Source organism: Aythya fuligula, chromosome 16 (assembly GCF_009819795.1).
Source record: "Aythya fuligula isolate bAytFul2 chromosome 16, bAytFul2.pri, whole genome shotgun sequence".
Lineage (NCBI taxonomy): Eukaryota > Metazoa > Chordata > Aves > Anseriformes > Anatidae > Aythya > Aythya fuligula.
This window is the reverse complement of record NC_045574.1, coordinates 1,543,795-1,566,559: the sequence shown is the minus strand read 5'-3', so window position 1 is coordinate 1,566,559 and position 22,765 is coordinate 1,543,795. Positions and strand designations below refer to the sequence as shown.

Sequence of the window (22,765 nt, the reverse complement as noted above, 5' to 3'; positions counted from 1 at the left end):
AATGTTTTCAGTAAATAGAAAGAATATTGGAGTAGACAAATAATGTTTGCCCACCAGCTCAGGAAGGTGTTTCTGGCACCAATTCACAAGTTGCAGAAATTACTTATGCTGAAAGGGACAAGGAGTGTCTTTTTGTGTGCAGGGTGCTGTACAAACAACGAGGTCCTGGTCTCTGACTGGCTTTCTGTGGCATTACCACAAACAATACTAATTCTTAAATACCTGCCTGGCTTTAAGCACTTAAGTAAATAATTGTATTGATTCTTGTAGGACTATTCACATGCATAAAACTTAAGCATATATTTAAATATGTTGTGAAATCAGGGGTTGAGTGAATTTTGCATGCAAGGCATTTCTAGATGATTAGTATATATGAATTTACTTGTTTAGACCAGCTTCAAAAGCAGCTAATGTGGCAATCCGTTTTCTGGGCAGGGTGGGCAGAACTGGGGAGAAAGGAAAGGATTTTTTTTTCAAGACAGATCTTGAGAGACCTAAAGGCTTATTTGTCCTTCACAGACTCCTCACCAGAACCGAGATTACAAGCAAAAAAGGCAGCGAAGAAGTCCCCCAAAGCAGCGATCTCTCCGAGTTTCATGTGAGAGCGGTGTAAACTCAGAACTGCAGATAATCCATGGGGAAATCACGGGGTTAGTGCTGAGAACTGATGGGGAATAACAACTGAAAGAGCTTTGGTTTTTCTAGGCCGGCAGGAGGTAGCTCATGCTAGGAAGCTTGCCAGCTCCGAACTGATGCTGGGAGCTTTGTCTCCTTTGGATTGTAGGAACACACTTTGCAGTCAAACTGATCTGAGAGATTTTGATAGTAAAAACAGCTGTCTCGTTGCAATGATGTTTTTGTTCCATTGTCAAAATTTTGAGTTAAATCCATGAGTGGGCTGCAGCTTGTTCAAACCCTGAACTCAACACCCTTTGTGCTCCTTTGGCTTTTCCACTGCGGTTCATGATATATCCCCTTCCTGAGGAAAGGGCTAGGTGTAATAAAAGCCGTCGGTGCAAGGACTTGCAGGTCTCCTCTGATGCCTCTCCAGTGCTGCAGAGACGGAAGAGGAGAGCTGCAGGCTGCCTCAAATTGGTGAAAAGGGGGGAATAAAGAGGAAGAGCAGGGCGCAGAAAAGAAACACCCCAATGCCGCAGTGGCCAGGCTGCTTCCCCAGCGAGCAGGTATGCCAGTGGGAAGGGGCAGCCATGCAGTACCCGTACTGTGCCGTGTGTGGGGACAAGGCTGTGTGGGCAAGGTGAAGCACACGGAGGTGCACGCGGTGGGAGCCCTCTGGATATGCCCATGGCCACACTCTGGAATGCACCCGGGTGAGGCTCCCACCACCAAGCAGGAGCAGAAGCCCCCCTCGAGGTGTGGGAGGGTGCCTCTGATTTTGTGCTGCCACAGGAGATGGCAGGGCACTTCCCTTTGGACACAGATCTGGTCTGGTTCCTTTGAGGATGTCAGAGGTAGAAGCAGATTGCATGGGTGGGGGTTGTTGACCCCCTGGAGAGTCAGGAGCTGTGACACCATGTGTCCATGAGTACAGAGGGCTGGCATGCTTGAATGAGACTATTCCTGAGGGTCTGCGGGACCTGCATCCCTGTGGTAGAGCGTGCGTAAGAAAAATAAGCATCCCCCCAGCTCCTTTTAAAATTGCTATTTAAAAATTGTCACTGGAGGTCAGCAACACGAAGACTGCAGTGATTATTTTCCTGGAAGCGGAGAGCCAAGGTAGCATTCAAGCATCCAAGTTTCAAACCACGACCCCCTCTTGAAAACTTCCAGCTACGTGCGGATTGATAGCAGCGACAGAGATAGAACTGGAGGTACGACCGCAAACCCGCACGCTGGCAGTACCTGCCGCCCTGGGAGAACACAGCGCGGCTCTCCTTAGGGAGCAAGGGGGGGGCGAGGAGGACACGTTCCCCCCAGCCCAAGCAGCGGGGCTGGGCACTCGGGGCAGGGTCGTGCCAGGAGCAGCGGGGGGCTGCCAGCGCGTCCCCGCGCTCCGGCCGGGCCCCGCGGCGTGCGGGAGCCGCGGGAGGCTCCTCCTCCGCCGGGCCGGGCCGTGCCGAGCCGTGCTGTGCCGTGCCGGGCAGCGGGACACCTCCGAGGGCGGCCCCAGGCGTGCGGTAGGTGCGGGGCCAGCATCAGGTCGGTGCGCGGCGAGAAGGGGGTTTAGGGGAGGAAAGGGGTGCAAGGGGAGGTAAGGGAGTGTAAAGGGGGGTAAGAGGGGTGGGGGCACCGCGGGGTGCGGAGCCGCCGCCCCGTTCCGCAGGCATGCGCGCCCGCCCCGCACATGCTCGCTGCGCCCACCGCGGGTGCGCATCCTGCGCTGCGCCTCCGCGCTGCGCCTCCGGTGAGTCGGGGCGGCGGGGGGCGGCCGCTCCGCGCGGCTCCTTACCGGCTTCAGCCCTCCTTCAGCACCCGCGGAGGGGCTGGGAGGCAAGGGGGGGCTCCGCTAAGCCCGCCTTGGTGGTGCTCGCGGGGCAGGGCGCTGCTTTGCGCGCCCGCGGAGCCCCCGCGGCGCGCCGGGGTCCTGCATGCGCAGCTGCAAGCAGCGCTTATTGCCGGCGTTAATTGGGGCGCAGCGCTAATGCCTGCCTCGGACGGCTGTTTTGCGAGCTGAGGTGCGCGCTGAAATAAAGTTATTGAATGCTCTTTTGGCTTCTGCGCAAATGGGGAAAATTTCTAGCGCGGCTTGCGCGCTTTCGGGTGAAGTTTTGGGAGCGCTGAGTTGTGCTTGAGCGCCGTGATGAGCCGCTGGAGGAAGTTATTTATGGTCTGCTACCTCTTTTCAGACGTTTCAAATAGTAGTATGTGCTGTTGGATCAGATATTAATTGTTAAAATGCATACGGTTAACCAATAAAGAGTTTATTGGCCTCCATCAAATTTATTAATAGGACTTTTTTTGCAGTGTAGCATCAGATTTGCACATCCCTTAGCGCTGGTAAGGGCAGGGATATTTCATCGTTTCATCTTTCTCGCAGACTTCAGTAATTGCTGTTGAGCTTCCTCCCTCTGCAGTGCTCTCCACAGAGAGTTTTTGCCCCCCAGTATATTTAGAAAGCATGTGAAATTTCTGCCTACGTCTGTGTGTTCTGGGTGATCTGGTCCCTAAATGACAGTATGGATTTAAGCTAATTCTTCTCTACGCTATTAAAAGTAAACGTTTTCTTAGCACTTTTCCTGCAGTCCACGTTGCATTGTTGTTTGTTACATGTAGCTGCATACAGGATAAGTCATCTCCTTGTCCATTTTGGTTTGAATAACTGTTTCTGTTCTTGAACAAAGTTAAATTTTTATTTCTGCTTTGGAATTTAAGGCATTGTGTGGCCTCAAATGTTATGCATGTAAATAAGAAAGACTTAAAGTACAGCTACCTTGCAATAATTAGTGCTTGTAGCTTAGAAACATCCCAAAACCTTTAAAAAAATACTTTGAAAATTCACTTAAAATGAGTCTGCAGCAAATAATTTGATTTAATTAGTGTAATTTGCATTTCTTTCCTCCCAAAAATAATCTTCCAGTGCGATGCAGAGTTAAATTGTAAAGTTATTAAGTCAACCGTCCAGACCAATTCTCATGCCTCTTCTACGTTCCCACCAACAGGTCAAAACATTTGGCTAAATAACAAGTAGTGTACTCTTTTGGTTTGGGGCACATCGTTTTGTTTTGCTTTGCTTTGTTTAGCCCGCTCCCCTTAGCTCATTTTCTTGTGACAGTGCACAAGTACTGTGCAGAGACTTGATTCCCACAACTCGCTAATATTATCACCATTATTTGGCTGAAATGCTTGAAATTGGCTCCGATTTCAAATATTCTTGCAACCTTGGCGGTCTTAAATTTCATTAGAAAAGCTTCATTAGGGAGAAATAAAGATGTTGCTGATAATTCTCCCTGCAACAATAAGTCCCACATTCAACATAATGTGTGTAGTTGCACCTTAATTATACAAAAAGATTAAACTCACGTATTCAATATGAAGAACTTGATCTCAGAATATCATTTAAAAATCTCATGAGTTGCTGTGTTTGTTGTCCTTCTATTATGTCAGCCATCGGCAGATTTTTTCCTGAAAATTAAATAACTTAACTGTTAATCCTGCAAAAACAAATTGCATCTTTAACTTGGACTGCAAGATGTCCTGCTGAAGCAGTGTGGCTGTATTTGTTTGTCAGTGTGTATGTGTGCATGCTGCTGATAAATAAAATAATTAAAGAAGTTAGTAATTTTCTGCTGTCTTCCTAAGTGTTATTTATGATGTGTAGTAGTAAAACAGCTATTCTGAATTCAGCTATAATTCTCCGTCAGTAAGATTTTGTTTCTTCTGTGCCAAATTTTGGCAGTAACCAGATGCTTTAAGGTGTCTTCAGCTGGAGAGCAAGCAAGAACAGTGCTGAAGACTAATTATTCCTTGCAGTAAATTTCTTCTGCAATAAATTCACAGGTTGTTAGACTTAATCTGTGGAAATGATTGTTAAGATTACTTGTGCAGTGAAAAATGCTTTTAAATTTTTGTGAAAACTAGCAAAAGTTCTTAGAATGCCAGGAAAATATTTTTGAATTAATTTTGCCTAGCTGGAATAACATTTATTAGGGATGAATTGTTAAGCAAAGTTGCAAATTCCAATCCTTTTCATAAACCATGGAACTCTGCAATTTTAATGTGATGATTTTAAATACATCCCAGAAATTGAGGGCTTATTTTTAGACTGAGCAGGGAAAACTTCTACTACCATTTCTGATGGATGGTTACTGTATGCATGTACATTATTCACAGCAGTAATGCTGGACTAACAATCCGGTTCTTTTCATTAGATTTCATGTCATTGTGCTACACAGGACAAAAAATAGTTACACCAAGGAAAAACAAAAAATATGTTCAGAGCTATAAGCAATGACGCATGCAAAAGTACAGCCATTCAGGTTTAGGTGCATTCTCCCTTTCAGTGTATTAATTTAGTATAAGATATGATGTATGTATGTTTTTAAAAGTATAACCACTCAAACCTTTTGGCATAATAATCACTTTGATATGAACAAGGAGAACTGAGCAAATCTTTCTCGTCTTCCCACCCTCCCTTTTCTACTGCAAAGTCAGAGACCATCCTGGTTAGGTTTGTTTTTTAAGAGGTCTCATCAGAAAACAATTGTTCGTGGCAGCCTAATTCTTAAAACAATACTTCATCTTTATTTGCAGATCTTAACTCAAGTAAGGATGTTTAACAAACAACCTGTTTTAATCAGGTGAGGATAAGCCCCTCAATTAGGATGCAAATAATTGTATATCATGGTTGTGTCATTTGGGGCCTGGGGGTGTTGCCATTTGCAGGTAGATTTGGTGCTACTGAAGTGTTGAAGCAGGAGGGAGGAGAAAACGGGAATAAGGATACAGGACTTGCTCAGTTTCTCTTGCAAAATATTTGTGATCGCAGCATATAAAACTAGACCAAGTTTCCTTCTTCAGAAAGCTGCTGATTAACACTTAAAAATGGTGTGAAAGGGAAACTGGATCCAAAGTAGCTGTCTATGTAAACTGTTGTCACATAGACAGTTCCAGTGAATGTTGTCACAGAGTGAATATTTAATTTAAAATAGTCAAGCTTCTTTTCACCCACTCTTCCTAGCTGGCTTTAAGTATCTATGTGAATTATTTTTAAAAGTACGTAAAATGAGAGGAAAAAAGTTACATTGGCAAAATCCTTCCCATTTTAAAATTGTTTGTCTGCAGCTGCTTAAGTCCTAGCATTAGGAGTCACATACAAACATGTTTATTTAAACATCAGTGTTATCTCTTAGATTGTACATGGTTCATTAACATGGAGAGAATACGTTTTGTTTAATAGTGTGTGGGAGCTGCCAGAGGTCAGAAGAGGTTGTTTGCCTGAAGTCGAGATGGCATCTTGGCTTTGCTCTCATTCTGTTTGTCATCTCTGCTGTCTCAGAAAATACTTCATTAGTGGAATGTTTAAGGTATTTTCCCTCGTGTTTATGTGCAGAGGCTCTGCAGAAAGCCAGCAGAAGTATGCTGCAAGGCTGCGGTAAGGTTTATGAGGAATTTTAAGGAAGCTTTGTTGTAATTTGTGAAGGATTGGTTTAGTTGGAGTTCGATTAGGAAAGGTGCTTAGAAAGGGAAGAGCAGTACAGGAAAGGGGAGCCTGGGAAAATGTTGTGATGCCCTAAAATGTGTGGCTGTAAATTGTGGTATTTTACAGAACAGGGAGACACAAGGGGTTCAATGTGTTAAGAAATTCAGAATGTTTTGTGTGCTGTTGAAAGAGCGTTTTTGTCACTGTCAGTGCGGTTGGGTCACAGCCGGACTTGAAATGGCTGTAGCTGGTGGTGACGCTGAGCTGAGAACCAAGAGGTGAGCTGGTACCTCTGTCTGCACGGGACAGAGCAGGATTGGGCCCTTTCTGTCTCCTACAAGATTTGCTGGGTGCTGTCCGTTCTTTCTGCTGTTAACTAGCAGTGTGTTTGGAAACGTTAATAACTGGGGATGCTGGAAATATCTTGTATAGAAATAACCATAGCTTCGAGTTTGAAAAGGTTATTTAAAAAGTATTTTAATGCTATTTATGTATACAACCTAACAGCCATGTACTGTACACAGTATTCTGAAGGAGAGATAAGCACATCCTTTTTCAAACTTTTTTTTTTTTTTTTAAACAAAAACAACAACAAAAAAAAAAAACCGTTTCTGAATGTTTTTGACATGCTAGTGAATTTCTCCAACCTGAATTAGATGGGGTTGTTGGTCTTTTTTGCTTTGGAGGAAAAGAAGATAAATTTTGGTTAGAAAAATTGACCTCTATGATTTTTATCAAGGAAGGACCCTTAACAGATTATAACAAAAAGGCATTGAATAAAATGAGCATTATGGCAGAGGTCAAAGTAGCTATAGAAGAGGCAATTTGAATGAAACTTACTGGAAGTGTGCAGTATTTTAAAAAGCAAAACAGTAGAAATAGATTTAAAAAATAAACTGAGCATTGCTTGTTGTAAATGAAATACATTGAGGGGCAGAATGTTGTTGGGGCTTTTTGTGTTGTTGGTTGTTTTTGTTTTTTTTTTTGAGCCAGCAAAACTTCTGTTTCTAAAGAATACTAGGTTCTCTCGTGGCTAGAGAGAAAACAAAATAAGTGCTGTGTTGGGGAAGATGTCTGGTGCAGGATTTTTTTCTTTGAATTATTTTCAACAAGTACTTACTCTGTTCTGTATTTTTAAGAAATTATGTGGACAGCAATTTTGTTTCTTTACCAAGTCAGTGAAAACACCAAGAATCCTTTTTATCATTTGGAAAGAATGTCAAAAGAATGAAGTAGTGTAACCTAAGTGTATTAGATCATATGCTCTAAATGCATAAATAAGCATAACTGCAATCACAGAAACCAATGTTAAAACCACCAGGAAAACTCACCCACAAACCCTAATGACTTAAAGGGAATGACCTCAGCCATTGTGAAATTTGTGCCTATTTGTTGACTGACATTTTTTGTAGAACCAGAGTGCATGTTTCACTGGGGTGTGGGATTTTGTTGTTTGAAAGACTGCTGTTTTTTCTTCTGTTGTTGCTTGCCAGTTTGAATACAAAGAGTGAAAATGGGATTGAGGCAGGGAGAGCCTGGATATGATTTGGGCCTCAGCAATTTGAAAAGCAGGTGAAGGGGTTGTTATTGATGGACAGAGATTGGTAGGAACTGATGGAAGTTTGTTTTTCAGACGTTAGAAACTTCCTCGATGATAGTCCATTTCTAACTTATTCCCAACTGGCTTCCTCTTAAGGAAATGAAGGTTTAAGGTATTTGGTTACAAACGTAAGATTTTTTCACGTCCGTGTCTTTGCATGAGTGCTGCGTGAAATACCAGTGTCATTCATCTCCCCTCTGCTTTTTTGAGAGGAAATTGATGCATAGTAGAAGCTCAACTTGCTACTGCTGCAACACCAGCTAATTCAGCAAAACTGAAGTCTTGAATTGTTTCAACAATACAAGGACTTATTTGGGGATGTTTTTAAATAAACCAGTGCTACAGGCAACAAACCTGGTCAGAGCCAAGTCACTCTGCAGACCTGGTTCATCTCTGCTGGCCAGTTCCAGCAGTGGGCTCCTACTTTTCTGGCTGTGGTAATTAAAGTAGGTCCAGATTTAATTGCCCCTTCTCAGTTGTGCAGACAGGTTTAAGAAAACCTACTTTTACGCTCTTTGGTGCCTTACTCTAGACGTTCGATTTCATGGTGCAGAAATCCTCATTGCCATCCTTGCTTCTGAGGAGGAAAACAGCCCAGCTAAAATAAGTAAATAAAAATCCTAGATGAAAAAGAACTATTTGGGACTAGTCAGTTCAGATAGTAATTGGTTAACCCCAGAGAACTGATGCTTCACTCTATGCTGAAAAGAGCAGACTTACCAGAGAAACTTAACTGGAGTAAAAAAAGCAATGTATTTCTGACAAAAGGCAAGAGGACGTGGGGAAATTTTCTTAAACTCAGCAATGCCTTAAAACTGGAAATGCCTCTAGGATTACTCAAGCACCCACAAGAAACAGTGAGGGAAAAGTGGAGCAGGCATCTGATTTTTTTTTTTATTATTATTTTTTAAATAGGTTGAGTAAGCAAAGCATTCTGAGGGCCCCAGTTATTTACAACTTAGACTGTGCACCATGCAGAGATGCTCATCAGCTGTCTAGAGGCAAGTTTTGCATCTATGCGAATTGTCTTTTGATGACATGCTTGATTCAGCTTTTTTGCCCATGTAATTGTCCTACAACTACTTTGAAAAAAACAATCGGTTTTGAATATAGATCTCTATCACCAGTTTTGATTCCCCTTGCAACTGTGCTTCTGTGCTAGATTACCATCTTCAGAATTAATTGTAACTGCCTAATGATTCTTTAAGATTGTAACTCAAATCAAAACATATTTACAAAATACTTCACTTCCAGTAAGTGTTGAAAATGTTCACTTCAGTTTACAAAGCTAAAGTACTGCTATGCAAATGCGTGTTGGTTTTTTTTTTTTCAGTTTCTGTGGCTGAAACAATCAAAATTTTGTTTAGAATTGAGCAATACTTTTTCTTTGAAAGATATTGTTTATTTCACCCTTTAACAAACTAAAAAGCACCATTTTTAATGAAATGTAACACTTTTGTAAGTAAAACATTTGAATGTTATATTGGCTGTGTCCAAATTTTACTTTTTAAAAAGGATTTATTTGATTTTATGAAACACTTTCTTTTCTGAATTTATAAAGCACCTTAGTTGCCTAAAGTATGCTTTTTGTTAGCTTACATTTGGTAAATGTTACATTGACACTCCTGCTCTCCACTGAGATACAGAACTGGAAGTCAGTCAGTTTTAATGCTTGTTGCAAAATTATCTCCTTTCTTGTGCTTAACTGTGGGCAAATATATGTCAGATCAGTCCCTGCCCTCACTACAGTTTCCAGTCATTTCATTTAAATAAGGATTGCACACACCATTGAGAGGGAGCAGTTTTAAATTTTTTGTACTTTTTGCTTAAATGCATTTAAAGAAATGGTTTTGTATCGTAAACCACTGTCCGTGCAAGTCCGACAGACTTCTTCAGGGCCTGAGTCTTGCAAAACGGGAGCAGGAATTGCCATGTCTCTCTGCTATCCACACTCATAGGACATTACTGGCAACTTGGCAAAGGTCTTCAGCAGCAGTTAGCAAAAGCTGAGAAATCCAAATCCAGTGGAAGCCCGTAAAGCTCCAGCAGGAGGTACCACAGCCCCTGCAGTAACAGTGGATGTAACCTCCTGCACCAAAAGACCGTTGCGGTGGTCTGACTTAGTACTCGGTCATAGCATCTCTATGACCAAATACTCTGGGGCATATTGGTGGAGTCAGGAGTCTAGCAGGAAAAATAAGACAGGCACCAATTTTCGTTTTATTTCTTGATATAAAATAATCAAGATTTTCATTCTGTTTAGCCTTGGTAGACTCTTGTGTAAACAATCTACTTCAGAGGAACCTTGTTTTTAATAAAATTCAGTTCTCTTTGAATAAAGGACAAATTTAGGTCTCAGACCTAAACTACGGGATCTTTCAGCAATGCTGTAAATTGTGTACAAGGGAATGTAAGGCTCTTCTGTCTACAATCTTAAACAGACCTTTGCTGTCTCTCCTTAAAATGACTTTGCCTTCTTCAATCTCTCTGCACCTGAACATTTGTAAGTTGTAATTTGAAAGAAGGCATATTTCACCCTTAACATACGATTTGATTTTGTTTGTTTGGCAGCGATCCTTCCTGTTTGCTGCAACAGATGAATATAATTTGGGGAAGAGAAATGGTTGTGGAGGGAGACTAGGGAAGCAATCTTGTGTAAAATATTTGAGATCCAGTAAAACCTCTGGAGTAGATTAGTTTTGAAAATCCACTTATGCCCCCCTGCAAGGTAGGGGGTGGAGACAATGCTTGTTTAGAATTTTGAAGTAATAAAGGGTGCTACTGCTATAAGATGCATTGACGTTAGTCTGGTGTTTTCCTTCTTAAAGCTCAGTGCTGTTTCTTCCCCCAGTCCAAGCTGCCACAAATCAGGATTATTCAATCACAACAGTGGTTTAACTGCGTCTGTGGTGGAGTGTGATGGTTGCTTAACAATGCACAGAAGCATTGTGCCCTGGTTTAGGACAGGAAGTGGAAAATGAATGTTGTTTTGAACTTGAACTTCGTGAGCAGGCAGAAAGTAATTATTAGAGCTGGAACTCCCCCGGGAGAAGCAGGGGAGTGATGCACCACACTTGTAAGATGCACTGTGGGATTTTAAATATCTAGTTGTGTTTAATGCTTTGGTTTTACATTTCTGCTTTTTAATTGATCTTCTGCTCCTCATTTTTTTTCATGGCTAATGGAGGAAGAGACAATTGTGTGTAGACTTAATGTTCTGTATTTATTGAGAGACATCTCCTGCCTGCCTTTCCCTGTAGGGGCGGACTGAATTTCCATCTTGGTCCTAGTGTTCCTTTCAGTTGTAAAAGAAACTCTTTCACTGCCTGGGTTATTTAATAGGCCTACTATAATGTGGAAAAGTGGCTTAATTGATGATTAAGAGCACATAATTGTGAAGCTATTTAATCAGAAATCCTAAATAAGGCACTTGTGTAGTACTCAGCATTAATTATAAACTATAGAAGTATTTTTTCTGTGTTATAAATAAGAAAACTCCACTGAAATGACACAGTCTGCATAATTGTGAGGTTAACATTTTAAATAACGCATTTTTAATAAACACATCACTATTAAAGTATTACTCTGACCACTTTCTAGGGAAAAAAATTAAAAGGCAAAGTTCTGCCTTCAGTGATTTTTATTTATTTATGTATTGTATTTCAGTGGCCTGTGATTTCAGCAACCTAACACTTAAGATTTTTTTTTCCCTCTATTTTGGCTGCTACTTAACAAGTTCTTCAACAAAGAATAGTCAGCAGAAGATTTTGCCTTTCCATACAGACTACAGTTATCTTCTGTAGATTTTTAAAGTACTATTCCCTATTGCATTAGATAATTAAACAAAAAAGGGAAAAGATTTTTTCCATCATTCTGAAGATGATACTTCTAACCATTATAGGTGCAGGGTTTTTTTTTGTTCTTGGGAGGGAGCAACTCCTCTAAAAGATGTTTATTTTTAACATAAATATTCAAAATGTGTTCTTTATACTTCATGATAATATCTTCTTTATCAAATTCATAAGATTATTTTAATTCTACATTAACAAAATTGTGGGATTCTTTATTTGTGAGTTTTAAAGGTAGCAAAATTAAGTCACTTTAAAAAAAAAAAAAAAAAAAAAAAAGGTGTGATGATTTATTGTGGCACAGTGGGAGAAATTCCTCCTGAGATTTTAATATCTTCCACCTGGTATAGAAATGAAAAGAAAGTAGTCTTTAGCCAGTGACTAATTTGTCACTAATACCCAGGGGTTCCTTCATTACAACACAAAGATGTCAGTTTTAAGAGAAACATACAGTAAAAAGTTGAGTGCAACTTCCTGTTGCAGACACAAAAAAGAGAAAAATAAAGGTCTGGAAAGCAGCTGAAGCTGTGTGAAGGAAGGCTCAAAAGCTATCAATCAGGGTAAAATGAATGGAGAAGGATTTTACCTGCAGGCTTCAGTCGTATTCACTGGGACGTGTTTGAGGAGGAAAGTCACTTGATATGACTCCAGAGGAGGAGCTCTGGCAAGCAGTAATACCCAGACTGACGCTCAGTTCTCTTCCAATCTACACGTACTGCATCCTGGTAACTGTTTGAGGAGGAACTGTATTGTGTTTAAAAAAAAAAAAAAAAAAAAGTCACACTCTGCTTACTGATGTCTTTTATATTTCATCATAATGTTAAATGAACTGCCTCCAAGACTTACCACAGTTCAAAAGAAAATGCTACTAGAGAATACCTGGCTCTACTGACAGCTCAAACCTGACAACAAAGATCACAGCATCTCTGTTACATCAAAGATTCAATAAGTCCTTTTTACCAGCGGAGAACTATTGTGGTGTTCAGACACTTGCATATTTAGTGTCATCCCTTTGTTGCGTTAACAAAATTTTGACTCAGTTCCTGTCCTTTCAGTATCGTAGTTTCATGACAGCTTAGTATAAGAGGGGGAGCTTGAGTAGTCATCACACCCTCAAAAAAACAACACACTTCTGCACCAGTGTAATATGTCACTAGGCACAATAAAACATGTATGTTAATGTTGGACAGAAAACTTCTGCTTAAAACCAGATTTAGAAATGTGAACTAGGCAATTTGCTATGGCAGCAATGTGTTGAGCTGTGGCGGCCGGCCCTGTTGTGGGTGATTTACCTGTGCAAGAAGTGTGGTAATTGGTCTGGTTTCTCCCCCAGCAGCGGATGTTCTCAGATAGGGCAGGTGCTGCTATTCCATGCTTCTGCAGCAGCAGTCCTGCCTCTCAAGAACTTTGTTTTATTCTTCCCCTACTTTTTAATCCAACTTAAAAACTCACTTTGGAACCCTTGAGCTGGCTCTGGACATTACCAGTTGTCTGTGATAGTAGTGATTCAGTGTCAGGACTGCAGAGATGTTAGAGATTTAGAAAGTAGTAGTGAATACTACAGCAAAAACCATACATGTTGGAAACAACATGCTTGACAACTTTGTGGTAAAAGTGTTTATGTAGCAGGGAAAGCCCTGGCATGTCCTGCAGCCCCCAGGCCATATTAACACAGGCCTCTGTTTCTTGCTGGTGAGTAAGTTTTAATGTTAGCTGTTCTATAGTTGAAGAAAAGGAAGATTTTGTATTTTGTCAGAAGCAGATTATTGGAAAGGAAACAATTGGTTTTGCTACGTTTCTTTCAGTTTTAACTTCAGTTGAACGTTTTTGTGTGCCTGCGGGCTCGAGCTCGCTTGGAGAGCACTGCTCTTCTCTGGGGCTTTAAATTCCTGTCGGGGGAGCCTGTCCCATCGTGGTGCCCCCACAGGCTGCGGGGGAACCTGCTCCGGCGCCTGCAGCGCCGCCCCCTGCTCCCTCACCTACCTGTGTGCTTGTAGGGCTGTTTCTCGCACTTTTCTCCTCACTCCTCTCTGCCCTGACCCGTTTTGCTCTTTTCTTCAATGCGTTTTCACGGAGGTGCCACCAGCTTGCCTGACGGGCTCGACCGGGTTGCGCCGCGGGTCTGTAAGGAGCCAGCGGGAGCAGGCCCGGGGCAGCCCTGACCTCTCATCACAGAGGCTGCCCATGTGGGCAACCAATACACTATGCCGAAATTAGGGCTTTATTAACTGATATCAGACTGATCTAGAGCAGCAGCACTTCTCATCCTGGGAGAATTGCTGCAGTTTTCAAGGCACATCGCGACAGGGAACGAAGGAGAAGGGTGACGAGGGAGGTGCACACGCTCCCGCCTCCCACCTGAGGTAAGTCAGACAATTAGCCCAGTGCTTGGTCACCTAAAACTGCAACCACTTTTTCAAAAGTCTTTTGAGTTGAGGCCAACTGACTCTTTAAGCATCTTGTGGGCACAGAAAATTGAGCTTGTGCTTTGCTTGATCTTTAAGGACTGGATGTTTTCCAAAATAATCTAATTTTATTTGTACAGTAGTGTGCTACTGTTGAAATGTGTTGAATGTGTTGTTGTCATTTCACATGACTGTCTTAACTAGGGATGTGTCTTTTCCAGGTGCAAGATACATGCTACTTCTGTGGTGTTTTGTTTTTGTTTTTGTTTTGTTGTTTGTTTTTGTGTGTGTGTGTGTATTTTTGATTTAAGTTGCGTGTAACTGCTTTGAAGATGGGATGCACTCCTGTAGTGAGGCAGCAATCTACCATCTCCTCCCCAGCTTTCCAAAAGCCAGGTCTTTTATCTGTTTGTTGTTGTGGTTGTTTTGTTTGTTTGTTTTTGTATTATTTATGTTCTGCTAATATTCATATCGTGAGGGAAGAAACAGGTGAGACGTGTTTCTCAAATCAGATTAAATGGTGGCAGTCCTCTGGTTTTGATCACATGCTCAAGGCCTTAAATAGCATTAATGTTTTTTTCCAGATGTTAGGCTTCACGACTTCTCAAGCCATTAACCTGATGCTTGTTATGGCACCATTTTCTACCTGGTTTACGTTACAAACAAGGTGATATTTGTGTTCAGTTCCCCCTTGGCCTTGGCCTTCCTGGTGGTGATGGCAGCGCTGTGCCTAGGAGGAGCCTGGAGCAGGCGGGGATGGTTGCGGATGAGAGGGGCAAAGGATCCTGCTCTTTGCAGGAGAAGCAGGCTTACTTTCAGAGGAGTCAAATCAAAGACTTAACCTGTAGTTACTAACGAGATAGTAAGTGAAGATGACCAAATGGTGTTAGTGTTTTGGCACCTATTAATGGCCCAGTTACTGTGTTGGCAAACTAACATTTTGGGGGGTTTCTTTTTCTCGAAAAAGAGCCTTATATTTATGCCTTCATCCTGGGAATTAAGTTAGTCATTTGAACAGCAACAGGCTCAGGAAAGAGCTCTACATGAGCATTGTTATGCTACTCAGACAAGCCAGACCCTTTCCCCAGAACACTGTCTGCTGCTCCAGAGAGAGACTGGTTGTCTTTTATTAATCATGCAGTGTTCTTTAACTATATGGGAAATAAAACCCTCTAGGCCTGTGTTATCCTGCTTGCAGCAATTCTCTTTTGTTCAACACCTCAAGCAGAACTTGGTTTGATACGCAATCTAGCGAGTGCTGCCTCCCCCAGGAGACATGCTATTAATGGCCACAGATGTGTCCTTAACAAATAGGATTCGTTATGCCAACACAATGTTCTGTCCTTCCTCAAATGGACGCTTTCTGTGTTGATTGCAAATACTATTACCAGAAGAAATATTATGGAAACCTGCAATCGTGTGGTCACTGGCACTTACAATTCTGTGATTATTCTTTGCATATAATCTTAAAAGGTTAATGCATACTGGGCTTTTTTTCAGAGTCACTGAAAATCAGGCTTTAAGTTGTATCTCTTTTTTTTTTTTTTTTTTTTTTTTTTTTTTTAGTGCATGGTTTATATACCCTAGAGACCTTTGAAAGTGCAACTTGTAATTCACAAATCAAATATTAGTAAAGAAGAAGTAGCTGGGATGTGACTTGTGGAAGCATTTTTCAGATGGTTCCCCTGACAATTAAGGGTAAAATGCTTAGAAGTTGGATTATTACATATGCGAAAGGAAAACCAGGGTTAGTTGCCAAAATCTGACTACTTAACTTGTAAGTTGACTCAATAGGAGGTAGGCTTTGCCCTGAGGTCTTAGCCTAGAAGTTACGCGGCAATTCCTGACACTGTAAATTTGAAGATTTCCAGGCTCATTTAAGTGCTGTCAACCAAGTCTTGTGTTCAGTCTTAAGTGTTTTGCACTTAGTTAGGAAGGCCTGAAATCATGACTCCTTGGAAAAGAAGCTGTGTTATCCTGACATGAGTTTAAAAGAACATTTATCCAGATTGTAAATGTCCAAAATACACTGCTCAAATTTGTTCTGTTCAATGTTAACTTATAATGGTGAAGGTAAGTGACTGTAAAGTCAGTTTTCATATTTAATTAGTTCTGTTGCATGATTCATGTATTTTTTTATTCTCATTCCAATTTCTTGCCAGCCTTGTATTTTTATACTGCTATGAGTTTGTATTTCAAGGTAATACTTGTGGAGTGAGGGCCGCTGGCTCTCAGCTTCACGGGCATACTAAGTGTATTTTTGATCTGGGGATTTTTACTCTATAGTTACTGACAAGTAAGATTTTTTTTGGACACAAAAGACATACAATCCCAGTTGTCTTTAACAATGCGTGTAATCTCGAAGAGGAGAACCCTATTCTTATCCATTTAAAAATGAAAAAGAATTGCATGGTGGAAAACCTGCCAAGATTTTCCTCTACTTAAAAAGAAGATGGCAATGGCCACTTGCCTGACAAAGAAATCTTTATTCTCTCCACCCTTCTAGGTAGCTGCCGAGCTGTTGAAAGTCCAGCTGTTCACAGCATCTAAAATGCTGTGCTTACAAGGGTGCCCTGTAGCCAGCTACAATGTTCAGTGATACTAAACACTACTGAGCAATTTCCCACTAATTCCTAAATGCTGTTTCATTTTCTAGATATCTAGTAGAGCTTTTTGGCTCTCTCTTGACTGCAGTAGATGGCTGCCAGGGTAAATGCATGACATGAAGTAAACCCGCAAAGTAGTTTGATAGCCCTGTAAATAGGACAGTGCTGCAAGTACCTAAAGTAGATGTCAAGTAGGAATTGCTGACTCAGTCTGCACAAGTGTGGGATTAGTGTTGTGGATTATGGTGGGCATAGTCCTCAAATCCATGTCATGCAAATGTTTGTCACTTAGAGTAGTAAAAGTGGTGCCAGCTTCAAATATATAGGGGCATTTTATAGAAATATGTTGTTTACAGGGAAGTAAAGGTTGCTGTCACCTAAGCAGTGGAGTAATTTGGTCGGACTATCTTACTTGGCATTATAACTGCAGTCACCTTGCAAGCAACAAGGCCCTCCTTACAGCAGTCATATTGATAGATTGCAGGTGTGGATTCAGGACTGGATGAAGCTGACTGAGAGCTGTGTTGACATCAAAAGAAGTGGCCTTCTAAGCCTGGCTGCATGTTCCTGTACTCCTCTTTTGTGTTGGTGCTTACCAGACATGCGGACAAATCAGATCAACTCACTGATCTAGCTGAAAAGAAAACCAGGAAAAAAAAAAAAAGTTTTCTGGTGTAGCTGAAACAGACTTGTGTGGTTGCAGGAGCTTGTGGCTCAGGCAAGGACATAGAAGGTTGCATCTTTGGTCAGAAGTGAGGTTTTGATTTTATAGTCATTAGAAGCTGATAGAATGCTGGATGATGATGCAGTTTTGCTGTTACCCTTGATAACTGAACTTCAAGGCAGCAATTTGGAAAATAAGTCCAATTTACAAGATGTAGTCACCTTGGCTGTTGAGGATTAATTGGTTTAATGCATTAGTTTAATATATAAATATATATTTAAAGCCAATATATAAAATTCTATCCCTTACCAGGCTTGGATTTCCAATAGCACATGCCAAGTCCTGTCGTGTTCCTTCACCGGTTCCCAAAGGCATTTTTGGATAGGTATTTTTGAAATATGTGTCTTAAGCACGTCCTAGAGGAGATTCTGAGCAAGACATGAAGTTTACTACTGCTTTCTTTGATGACAGCCATAGAAACTGGAGAAGAGTCATGTTTGTGTATTGAACTGATAAAAGGACTTGCCCCAGTGGCAGGAAGCCAGGGATGATTCCCTCTAGGCACAGGCTGTGTGTGACATCTTCAGTGGATACAGTAATGCACTGATCCTGATTTCATTCCTGTTCGGGATCTTGTTAGAAGGGCCTTGCTTAAAATCTAACACCGTGTTAGTAGGATAGCAGTAAGAAAGAGGAATTCTTAATTCCTGGGTTTCTGAAAGCATTGGTGTGTTCACTGCTTAAAGACCTCACTGAAACAAGCTATAGCAATCTCAATTTTTGGTTGCAATTTATACAATTTGGAAATTGTATTTTAAATTAATATTAACTCTCCCGTGAAGTGGGGGTTGATGGGGTTGACTGACTAGCTATTTAATTACTGAAAGTAGGTTACATATCTACAAGAATAACTTCTCTCTGACAAAAGCATATTATATCTTGGCTCTTACTAATAACCAGCTCAACTTTAATTTCACAGCTTGCTGCCAACAGCTGCCTTACTAAGACATAGCACTCATAATAAATGAAATTTCATGTAAAAAAAAAAAAGAAAAATGAAAACTTTGTTCCAGCTGGATTGAAAAGGCAGTTGGAACATTTTTGTCCTGCATATAAAGCTGCCATCCACATAAACATTTCAAATTACTTTTTCATTTTTAATAATCAGGATCAGACCTTTTCTGAGTATTGAGGCAACAGCAACATATTAGGAGCATACAGTTTCATTCAGACTCCATTAGTTATTGAATCCTGTCCAAAGTTAAGTATTTGGAGTGTTTTGGGAGAAACTCACCTTTTAGTTTCAGGATTTTGACAACCTCCTTGGATGAAAACCCTGAAATGAGCAGGCTCTAGTCCTGCTTGGTAGCTTTCGAAGACATTGGTTACATCATTTTCTCTTGGAGCTGTTGCTTTTGTGTTGTTGAAAGTCCTGCAGCTGATGAGTACTTGCCTGAACTACCAACAGGAGTCTCAGTTCAATTATCACACAGCCTCTCTGCACATGGAAGAGATTAATTCTCATAGCCACAAACAGAATGAACGCTTTGTACTTGCTATTATAATGTAAGTTCATGCTGAAATGCAGTGCCAGTAACCAACTTCTTCACCAATAAATTCACAGTTCTAATAACCATGTGTTTTACAGCATCTTGATCCCAAGGATCAAAGAAACATTGATTTACTTAGCTTTGGGTCCCATCCCCCCTTATTCTCTTTTTTTTTTTCCTCCTTGCTCCCCATGAGCTCGAAAAAGCCCTATATGAGAAGAAACCCAACTGTTGTTGTATAGTCCACAGCAGGGAAGGGCACTTTGCAAAACCACAGAAGAGAAGATTTTAGCCAGTAGAAAATGGCAGGAAGTGTTGTGGCAGACGGAACGCAAATACCAGAGCCTGCTTTGGCCAAGAGGCAACATCAACCTGTTATAAACTGCCATGAGGTCCTTAAGTGACTATAACTGGTTTGAAAGTTCAAAATCCAATACGTTAAAAAGTTGCACTATGCCTGCAGCAGTATCACTTTGCTCCTGTGTAGAGGAGTTCACTGAAGACACCACTGATCTTCTGCAGACGTGGTTGAGGATGCAGCTAAGAGTACTAGCTCAAGACAGTGGAAGTCAAGAAGCGATGGAGCAATATGCCTAAGGCAGTCAAGGTACCAACAGTGGGTGCATTTGGCCTTAGGAAAAGGTGAATAAAGCTCACAAGGAGCATTACTGTCCTATAGGTGAGCTTTTGGTACATGATTGTGTCCCCAGACCTCTGTGAAGGCCCCTTGTACAATGTAAGCATGAGCTGAGAGTCTGGCACATCTGTAAGCACTCCCTGAGGGCTGTTAGGATTTATAACCTAGGGGTTTCCAATGTTGTAGGACAGGCTGATGTTCTCATCAAAAGGCCAACCGAATACAAGGCTTTGAAAATGTGAATGGACAAAACTATTTGGTAAGTGTTACTGAAACTACTCTAGAAAAGGTGTTCTGTAATTCAGGAAGTATTTGGTGGCTGTTATGCTGCAGTAGCAGGTAGAGGTCCCAGCCCCACACAGCGTGTAACTGAAGTGCTTCCTGACTCAGAATATTCTGTTTCTCATGAGGGGAGAAAAATGTGTGGAAAAAACAGGGTGGACACAAGATATAAAATTGCTATGGCCAGGTAATTATGTTGTTACTAAGTAACCAAATATTTGTTTTTTTTTTTGCCTGTGACTTATACAACTTTGGGACAGCTCAATAATTCCTCATTGCTGAAACATCCTATTCCTAAACGTAGAAATCCTGCTTCTGATTAAATGGAGCTTATTTTTAGAGAAGAATCCCAGGCTGAGTAGCTGCAACTTTCACTGTTTTAAATATTTTCAATCCCATCTTAGACCAATGCAATGAGATAGTTATTAGTTATACTCAGGCATATGTGTCTGTCAGAAACAAGCAATTATTTGGGGAAAATCAAATTGAAACACTGGAGAGAAAAAAAAAAAAAGGCAATTGGAGGAAATCCTTTTCTGTTATTAGTCTAACTTTAATGTGCTTATACTTCTGAAGTAAATTGTCACCTCAAGCGTGCTTTGTTTGCTTTCTTGCTTCTGTCTAGGGTCTATAAAGCAGAGGTTGAGGCCAGTACTTGAAGCAGCGCTTGTTGCCAGCAAAAGAGACAGAAAGTGTTGGGGAAAGGAGAAAAATTGAAAAAATTAAACATACATGTTTGTATGTTTAAGAATGTTTTTTTGTTTGTTTGTTTTGCTTAGGTTTTTGGAAAGTCCAAAAAAATGCTGCAAAAATGACATTATCCCATGTCTTTGTGGATGGGAATGGCAGAATAACATGAGTGTCTTTTCCTGTGCAGATAATATATAGTGGGAATACTGAACAAATGAATAAGAGTTAATATCTGTAGTTATTACCAACTCTAATATTATTCTCCCACATCTAACAGTGCAAACCTTTATCTGTCATTTGATCTGTACTGTCCATAGGTCTTTTATATACACAGAGGGATTACTGCTTTGTAATCAAGCTGCTGAAGAAAAACGTTGTCCTTTTATTCACTAGGGATGACTGTAATAAATTAAAATGGTTTCCCATTAGCCTTCCCTACTTAGGGGAACCACTTAAAATTACTTTGGACTTTGCCCTTGTCTGACCTCCTCACCTTTGCTCAAACACTTCTGCTTCCAGGAGTGCGGCAGTGTTGGTCCTCAAGCCTTGCTTCTCTGAATAAAGTTACAAAATCGTTTCAGGCTGGAAACAGAGCACCAAGGTGGAGCCCATTCGGAGTTAAAGGAAATGCTGAGTAGTTTTAAAAGTCTGATGTAGCACCTGACTTGCAGGCAACCTGTGGCATCATAGATTGCTGTTTGTGTCAAGAGCCGATTGTAACTTAATTGCATGCATATCATTCACTAAGACCATGTGCATGAAAATGAAGATGGGTTTGGGTGTTTTTTATTACTCCTCTGAGGTTTCTGTGGCAATAATGGCTTTACCAGCTTGTGGAAGAAGCTGTGGAGGTTGCAACAACCAAAACTCAGGGGCCTGTTTGAGCACAGCAGTAGGTTTAAACAAGCATATGGGAAGTTCTCTCTTGCTTTGCTTATTAAATGCAGCTAGGGGTATGCTGATTTACAAAACAAACTGCAGGATTACAGAACCTGTTTGGTCAAATGTTCAACTATTGTTTTATAACTGATAGTACACTAGTGTTAAATGCATACATATTAATTAGGTATGCTAAAGTGAAAAGAAAATAGAAACAATTCTTAGAATATATGTAGTTCTATTCTGGATTGTCAGTTTTAGTTATGAGATGAACGAGAGAGCTACTTTTTTTTTTTTTTTTTTTTTTTTTTTTTTTTTTTTATACTGAGTTGCCATATCTTGTGTTCTCTTGCCTGTTCCTTCTATTTGTATTCGGGTCCTAAGGTCAGTTTTTGCGCTCCTCACTGGTGTGGAATCGTAACTTGAAGGTGGTTTGAGAAGGCCTCAGTGTGGTGTTATCATCTGAGGAGCTTTAGAGAAGATGCTGCTCTTGTAGCAGTACAGAGAAATACATGGCATCGCTGTCTGGAATTCTTTCAAAATTTTCAGTAGCATAAAGTGCACAAGGAGTGGATAGCAGAACAGTGATAGGATCGAGAAGTTTTTTTTAACAATATGAAAATCACTCACATGTATAGAAGTCTGAGCAGACTGACTTTTATCTTGTGCCAGAAAGCCCGGAGGGCCAGCCCAGAACAACTCCGTGGCTGTGGTGTGCATAGTGTGTGGTGTGCGAATGTCTGGCTTTGAGGCACTGCTAGTGGAAAACCCCCTGGGTAATCATGAGCGTGCACTCCCTGATAGATGGCATGTTTATTAGTGCTTACAAATGAGCGGCTTATTTTATAGACAATGAAACTGGGTAGAGCTCCAGATATGTCTCAGCACACCCATACTGGAGACAAGTAAATGCACTAGGGAGGGAGATAACCAAATCCTTCAAAAACAGCACACTTGTGGGAAGGTAGGAACTGAGAAAGAAGCTCAAAGGGCATTCTGCAAAGGTATCTTGTGGTAGCCTGGTTTTACAGGAATTGGTAGATAATGTCAGTCTCTGTGTTTCAGGAAAATTCCAAAGCTGTCCTATTCTCTGCTATTCCAATTCTGAAATATTTTCATTAAGCAAGGGATAACTTGTCAGAAGAGAAAAAGCAGCCAACAAGATTTTGGCTGGTCACAGTGAAGATCTCACATCTTAAGTATTTCAGCTATCTGTGATTATTCCACATAGGTAAAAATAACTCATAGTCTGCATAAATTTGAATAAACAGAGGGAAACCGCAAGCTGACTGCAAATGTTGCTTAAAGAAATAAACCTATACCCTGTGTGCCATTGATCAAAGTCATCAAGTCACAGCTGAGGGCAGTTTGGTATCGCCAGCATTTTCTGGTCAACAGGATGCTGAGACTGTGGCAACACGTGGCGGTCATAGGTCAGGCTCAGGTATGTTGTGTGATGTAGGGAATATCTGCTTAAGAAACATGGAAAAACCACTGTTTCTGA

The 22,765-nt window shown here is 41.0% G+C and overlaps 1 protein-coding gene across 1 annotated transcript in view; it reads left to right on the top strand.

Moving 5' to 3' along the window:
* The first annotated feature begins 2,111 nt into the window (after positions 1–2,111).
* The window catches only part of EYA2 (EYA transcriptional coactivator and phosphatase 2), a 97,237-nt gene continuing 76,583 nt past the window's right edge, over positions 2,112–22,765 (top strand). The window contains exon 1 of the mRNA XM_032198670.1: positions 2,112–2,138. The gene's annotated coding sequence lies outside the window, so the exon portion shown is untranslated. The remainder of the gene's footprint in view (positions 2,139–22,765) is intronic.